Raw genomic sequence first — 7,565 nt, forward strand, 5'->3', positions numbered from 1 at the left:
CCTCTGAAAAGAGCCCGTGGAATAAAGGGGGTCTTCTAGTCCTTGGGGACACCAATTTGTGAGGTAAAGGAATAGTACCAAAAATAGAAATGGGCAAATGCCTGAATATCTGGTGGCACCATTCCGAGACTTCGTAATAATGTTTCCAGCAGTGTGACCGACCGCGTCGTATTTGTTAGGCTAGAAGCAAGCAACTCGCTTTCGCCAGTACGCCATTGGGATCTTCAAGAAGCACTCAAAGCTGGACCAAAATCCCAAATGCATTCCACTGCCTCAAGCTACTATTTCCTCATTTTGCCTATTCGATAAAATGGTGTGTGAAGGCATTAGACAGGTGTTTATACAATTCGGACAGGATGGGACCGCAGAGGAAGAGACAGAATGTAAACGAAGATCTAGCAGCCAGTCACCTACAAGGAGAAATAAAATTTAATAATTCAAAAATAAGTACTTTTTCTAGGAGTTATTGTTAAATCTAAGGGATATATAACATGTAATATAACGCTCATAAACGTATTTAATATAGACAGATTAGCATACAAATATGATTGTGACCAACGCGTCCATAATGTTAGCAACAAAACGTTTCGGGAATTGGTCTCTAGTTGATCGCCTGTCATTATTTACCCTGCATACGGGCCCAAAACTGAAAATTTGCCACGTTTTGTACCAGTCGCTAACATTGATCTTAATACAAGATAACCCCTCCTCCAAATACCTTTCTATGACAGTATTGTATTATTAAATTCGTCTACTAGTTTAAATTGTCATTATTATGTTTTGAAAATAATACTTCAACTGTCTGTGCGTAAAGTCCAGATAAAGAAATGATTAAAAAAACCTTTTTTCACAATATCCAACAACTATAATAAATATAGCTCTATGTTGGATACGAATGCTCATAAATCATTGGAGAATATTTCAATGACACATTTTAACCAGGTTGTAACAGAATGGAGTAAGCCTGTAGTTAGGAGTGGCACTTTAACCCATATGACATGTTCTAACATAGACATGACTAGAATGTGAGTCTTTCGTCTCAGAACATAACAGCGTCTCCTCGCAGTGGATGACGGGATTCGCGAGGAACCCTTCTACGAGAAACAAATCCATATTTTGACAATCTTTATATTTTAGAGTAAGCACAGTTAATATGCATTCCTTACATTGTATCGCATTGTTTCAACTGGAGTAGTATAACTCTATTCACTTAACCCAAATGACTCTTTGAATATGCAAAGATAAAATCTTATATTAGGATGTATGACTTTTGGATAGTACAAGCTTACAGACGTTTTACATAATGAGGTCGATGATGGAAGCAGCAAGCCCCATCTTCGCCCTGTTGGCTTAGGTGGCAACCACCTCCGAAACGTCGATAAACTTTTACCAGATTACACTGCGCAACAAATCACAAGACAGACATCTTCTAATTCGGAGCCCTGAGAACGTGAAACCTCGCAATAAATCTTGTATCGTTCCATCAGCGAAAGTTTTGATAGTTCTAGACCCCATAAAACGTGTGACACACCATTCTTTTCGTAGTTCATTTATTTGGTTACTAGAGACGCGTACAATAGCTGGACGTAAGAGATAAAAATGTCAAAATCAGAACAGCCGTTATGTTCATATGATGAGAACTGTACATGTACATCTGCTCTTAATGTAAAAAGTTCAGCGACGAAAATTTATCCAATTCTTCATAAAATTGCTCAGTCGACGAATCCGCGTCCTCTGTCTTTCTCTCCTGCTTTTTATTCTCATTCTTTCTCCGCCAGTAGCATACTTTCTCTGTCTCTCTCTCTCTCTCCAGACTTTCCGTATAATCTACATGGATATGATTTAGTGTCTCTAGCCCACTGTTTGTGTTTCGGATAACACTGATTCATTACCACCCCATCGCCTTCTATACAGCGCGTTCCACTGGGATATATAAGCCATGAAAACCAGACGCTTAAAAAATGGACGGCCAAGAAAAAAGTAGAACTTTTTAAATGATTAAAGGTCCTAAAACTTTTTCATAACTTGAGATATAATCTATAGCATTTCGTCAAATTTATGTTTATTCAGAATTTAAAATGTTTTAAAACGTTTGCATAAACTGAAGAGGTGATATATAAGAATTCGAGATTTGAAATTTTCACGACGGTAAAGATGAGGGTTATGGTCTTTCGATTTCACTTCTACCAAACTCCTGTTATATGACGTAGAAATTAGCAACGTCACAACCTTGCATATCTATTAAGTATGAAGTCAAGATTTCGCGGCGACTGAAATTGATGACAGACTCTTAGGTTACAAGCCGCATCAGGTGGCTGAATGATGAATAAACAATTTCTTCTGCCAACGTTTCGAGAGCCATCTCTGCTCCCATCCTCAGGGCTGCTGGGTAACAAGTCCGATTCTTTGTTACCCATCAGCCCTAAGGATGAGAACAGAGATTGCTCTCGAAACGTTGATAGAAGAAACTGTTTATTAATCGTTCAGCCACCTGATGCGGCTTGTAATCCGAGAGTATTTTATCATAGCTATTAAGTGTTTCGTTCTTCAGCGTATATTTATGGTAGAAACGTATTTTACTGTTTCAACACAGATATAGTACGGATTGCACACGACGAACCCAAAAGTCTCATAACAGAAAAGGAGCCAGAATCACTGAGATGCGATGCAATGAACCCATTTCATCTTACGAGGTCTCATGCAGAGGCTTCAAGGTTTGCGGTAGCCTACATGATCCTCAATTTTGTCGCCAGTGGCTATTCATATCTTTCCTTCCTCCTATTCCATGTCCAGTTTTCCATATTTCTTATTACATTCCTCTCACTTCGATTCCACATGCTCTTATCCAGTTATATTCCTGCCATGGTCCTATTTCAGTACCATCACCCTTCTCTACAAGCAAGTTCGCGAAGTGGGTTCAGAAAGATATGAAGGGGTGGAGTGAAGAGGGTATATGCGGCAGTCATAACTTGCAAGGTAATAAAACATTAGCAGAATTTGTTGCCTATATCCTGCAGCTCTCTCGCTCACAAATGCCTCTGTCTCTGTCCCACATAACCTATTAGGCACAACTGTTGCCTACCAAGAGCGAAGTAGCACGCACAAACTTTCTGGATGGTTTGTTCTGCGCGAAAATAAGAATAAATACGAGACATACAATAAAAATAATGGACTTGCAGTAGTAGCATTAGAAGCCTGGATGTTGGAAGAGGCTGGATATATAATGAACGTAGCAGCTTAAAAAAAATTTACAAAGGGATGGATAAGACAGAATCCGTCGCTTACAGAACAATGTGCGCGACAGATTTTGCAGAACTGTGAGGAGTACACAAAAGTGTTCGGAATTTTAATAAATGAATGTGGATCTGAAGTGTAAGCTATACATCTCAGCACAAAGCAACGTAATATACTCGGCGTCTAGAAAATGTTATTCGATTTGAAATATCTCGATTGAAGAGCGTTTTCAGTTGTCAACATGTATCTTTAAACACTTTGAAGTCTTGAAGAAACTGGAAAACATTTTTTAAAGGGGTACTAAGTACACGTACTCTGTCAAGCTGCATTGTACAGTGCGTAAATTTTACCTAATCGGTTTAGATTCTCTTTTATCAACACAGAAAATGAGCTAAAACTACGGATTTTTCAGAAGACACTTTTACTTCACGCAGATTAATTATGTAACCCTCTGCAGCCAGTGCTCGTCTAAATAATAGAAATTCCCCTCCTTTTATGAAAACCAAAGTTGAATTACTAGTTCATTAGAGGCCATCATTTTACCTTAAGCCAAGGATTCCGTCCATACCCTAGGCTCTGTGCAACACTTCATAATACGCTGGTTTCTGACGGTAGGAAAATGTTAACTCTCCGTAAATCCACATGGCAGAGGACCACCATCTGGCAGCTGTCAGTACATCCTTCGTCACTAGAGTCCAATATTTGTAGCACGCTTATAAAAACCAATAATTATTTCCGAGCATTTGTCCTTAATAACTTATCAAATCATCAACACGGAGAAGGAATAGATGAAAGTAAATGGCGTTGTCTACGTATCGAGTTCGGTTTAGAGATTATTATCGTCTCGGTCCATTCGGGTTTAGTTCCGTGGACACGAGATGTCATGCTTGTAGCGTAGTTTACGTTTCATTAGAAAAAGAGTCATTGGTATATATGCGCTGACAATGATGGCGGTTTCTGTAACGTCAAGAATGAATGACGTAACATTGTAACAAAATGTGGTACATGTAATGTAATTTCCACATTATTGAAATAATGCGGGAAACTGAAACCCACTTCGTGAATCAATCACTCCAGTAGCCAAACTTGTCAAAGGTTTAATATGCCAGGTATCTTTGTGCAAACTGTAATAACCACTCTCGACCCATTACACACAGCGGCGGGATAAATATTGGAATTACATCCTTTTGACTGACTGACAAGAACTCTGCCGGATTAAATATACACTCGTGGCTTTACGAAAGTTGAAACTGTGCGTGTTACATCATGTGTATATAACTAAGAGACAGATTAGTTAACGAAGGTTATAAACAAAGAAAATTCATTGAAACTCCATGACATTTTATTTAAAACACCACCAGTTCAATTTCTTTTAATAAAATAGGCCATTCATGAAATATTTTATAATAATTTTACTTGAGTATTCTTTCAATATCACGGTTAATTTTCTATCTGCATACCTCCAAGTGTTCATCAGTAAGAAGCACCCTAGTTACCATTTATTTAGCGACTTAGCGCGACTGTCGGTACAAAAGAAAATTAATAACTTTTTATATGCCCTCCAGAAACTTTATTAAAAAATCATTAGACCTTAATAATCAATTCGTAGCTGACTAGAACAATTTCATAATAACTATACAAATTTAATAGATACACTCTAACCATGAGTTTTGTTTTGGTAGAATCATCTTCTAAGTAGAACACGTGTGATGCTGCTTTTTCAGTGCTACTTTTATATTTGAGAACTAAATTAAACAGGTTATGCATACAATTTGTTAGACTTGTACACAATAATCGTAAACAGATGCCGCCAAATACGATGCGTAAAATAACAATATACTTCGTATTATACAGCAATAATCAACAGAACACGTCAGATACGCCTAATGATCTTACGCCACTCTTATTCCCAAGACAACTGTTTAACGCGGTGCTGGAACCGCCAACACGTCCTATAGCTCATCTAGAATTTGGTCGCCATTGTGAACATCGGTCACGTTTTGCAACTCCCCGTGTCCGAGTTTTCTGAACGTGATCAAGTACACTCGTTTATCAGCACAAATGGGTCCTTTCATATCGTCTCTTCAGGACTCTATTTTTTAGTCATTTCCTTCAGTAAGTGTATTACTTCCATTTCTGAATATTCTCGCATCGAACCACAATCTGCCTGTAACGCAGATACGAAATATTACCAAAAAAATAATTAATTAATGACGTTTAGGGAAATAATTGTTTTTTCTTCTGAGAACAATACGAAACACATAAATTAAGTATGGAGGCAAAATACAGAGTTACTGATTCTTAAACAGGTGGTAAATATAGTTACCACTAAGCTTTAAACTTTAAAGTTTAAAGTTTTAATGGCAGTAGCCGCTTGAATAAATCGTGAAAAATACGCTTATAGTCATGAATGTTTTGGTATTCTGAAGTCATACCGATTATAGAACATCTAAAACGGTAACAGAAACATAGAAATTTGAAGACCTCTGAAACGTCGGTAAACTTCTTATCAGGCTACGCGGCGCTACAACCCAGAAGAGGGACACCTTCAGATTCACCGCCATGATAACCTCAAATACTACTAAGATAAGAGATCCTCACGGCAGTGAACATGTCGACTGTGGTTTTCTGGATTGTGACATCTTACAGTCTTGTTGATTAACAACGTTTCAGAGGAACGTGCCATCTATCTTGACGGGCCCCTGCGACACTACACGACGTCACAACCCAGATGACCACAACTTACATCAAAGTGTTGCCTATTTAAGAATCAGTATGTAATTAATTTAATGTGGGTAAAGAAAACGAAGGCCGAGGAGAACCACCAAATGGTTTAGTATCCTGCAGAGAACAAATTCTCAGAAGTCAGAGATCAACTGCAACCAGGGGTTACAGGAACAGATAATTAAGCTTAATCCTACATATTTCATGAAGGTGTCGCTTCTCAAAGGTTTGTCAGTGTTTGTACTTTCCAACTAACTAAAACAGTGGAAGCAGAACCAGAAGTTTCATCAACGTTAATACCAAAGCCACCGACCGAACACGATACTCAGCTAGTTCCATCGCCCCTCCCACCCTTCCTTCCTTCTTCACAGCCTATCGCCGTAAGATAAATTTTAATGGTATACTCACATCTCCTTCACAGTGTTCCAATTGAACGTTTCCCAAGAGATTTCCCCACCAAAATTCCGTAAGTATTTCTTTCCTTCCCCTCTTGATTTCACCGTCCTTACAGCAACATGTGACTTGTAAAAGTTACAAAGTCCATGTTTTTGTAGTGTCCTAAATTAATGGCTTAAATCTTCCTTCTGAGGTTCAAAGTTTTCCTGAGTACTTTGCAGGGTTAATTAACTACAAGATGCGGTCCCTCTCGAGAATCTGTTCCTGTGTTTTATGCTACACGAAGGTTATCACTGTACTCACAAGACCAATTAACCAAGCCCTTTCATGAGTCAGACAAATCCAACCTAGAGAGCCACAAAAACTATTTTCCTAAGACCCATCTATGCCTAAGTCTTCTCATTGACCTCTTTCCTTGAGGCCTTCCAACCAAAATAGTTTATAAACTATGTCTCGCATGCCTCACCTATCCCATCCTACTTGATTTTATCATCATAATAATATTTTTTGAAGAGTACAAATTGTGCAATTTTATCTTCGTTTCAGTCACTTCAGCTCTGTTAGGTCCACATATTCTTCTTAACACCCTGTTCTTAAACACCTTCAGTCTGTTTTCTTCCCTTAATGTCTACAGACCGAACGTCGTGGTCGAGTGGTTAGCACTCTGCCCAAAGATCGGCCAGCCTGACTGATGCCCTTTCAGGCAATTGCCAGAACAGTACCTTAAATTAGGCCACGACCGCTTCCTTTCACATCCTTTCTAATTCATTACTCAATAACAACCTCTAATTCGACGAGATATAGTCTGAGATACTGAAACAGTCGTTAAATAAACAATACATAAATTAATGTAACAGACCAAGTTTCACACCCATGCAAAATCAATTCAAATTATATCCTGTACAAAATCTTCCTAAATTGCATGGTAGCATGAATTTCCTGAATTTAGCATACTTGTAATTTCCTCGTGAAATCCATTTTCATATTTCTTATCGCCTTTCTAAAATATTTTAAATTTGCCATATTTTCAACCTTGACAAGAAATTTCTTTCGTTTAGTTTGTTGTAAATTTTGCTGTTCTCTTAAAGGCCATTTTTCACATTAATAAAAGGCAAATGGATTAATTATTGCTTTGCTTATAATGATCTTCAGCGTTTTGAGATGATTTCTAAACAAAATTTTGTACACATTTCTCATTTTCCCATACAAGC

The sequence above is a fragment of the Zootermopsis nevadensis genome, unplaced genomic scaffold (assembly GCF_977971745.1).
Source record: "Zootermopsis nevadensis isolate Lab colony 2312 unplaced genomic scaffold, Znev_1.0 Znev_ptg000008l, whole genome shotgun sequence".
NCBI classification, from domain to species: Eukaryota; Metazoa; Arthropoda; class Insecta; order Blattodea; family Termopsidae; genus Zootermopsis; species Zootermopsis nevadensis.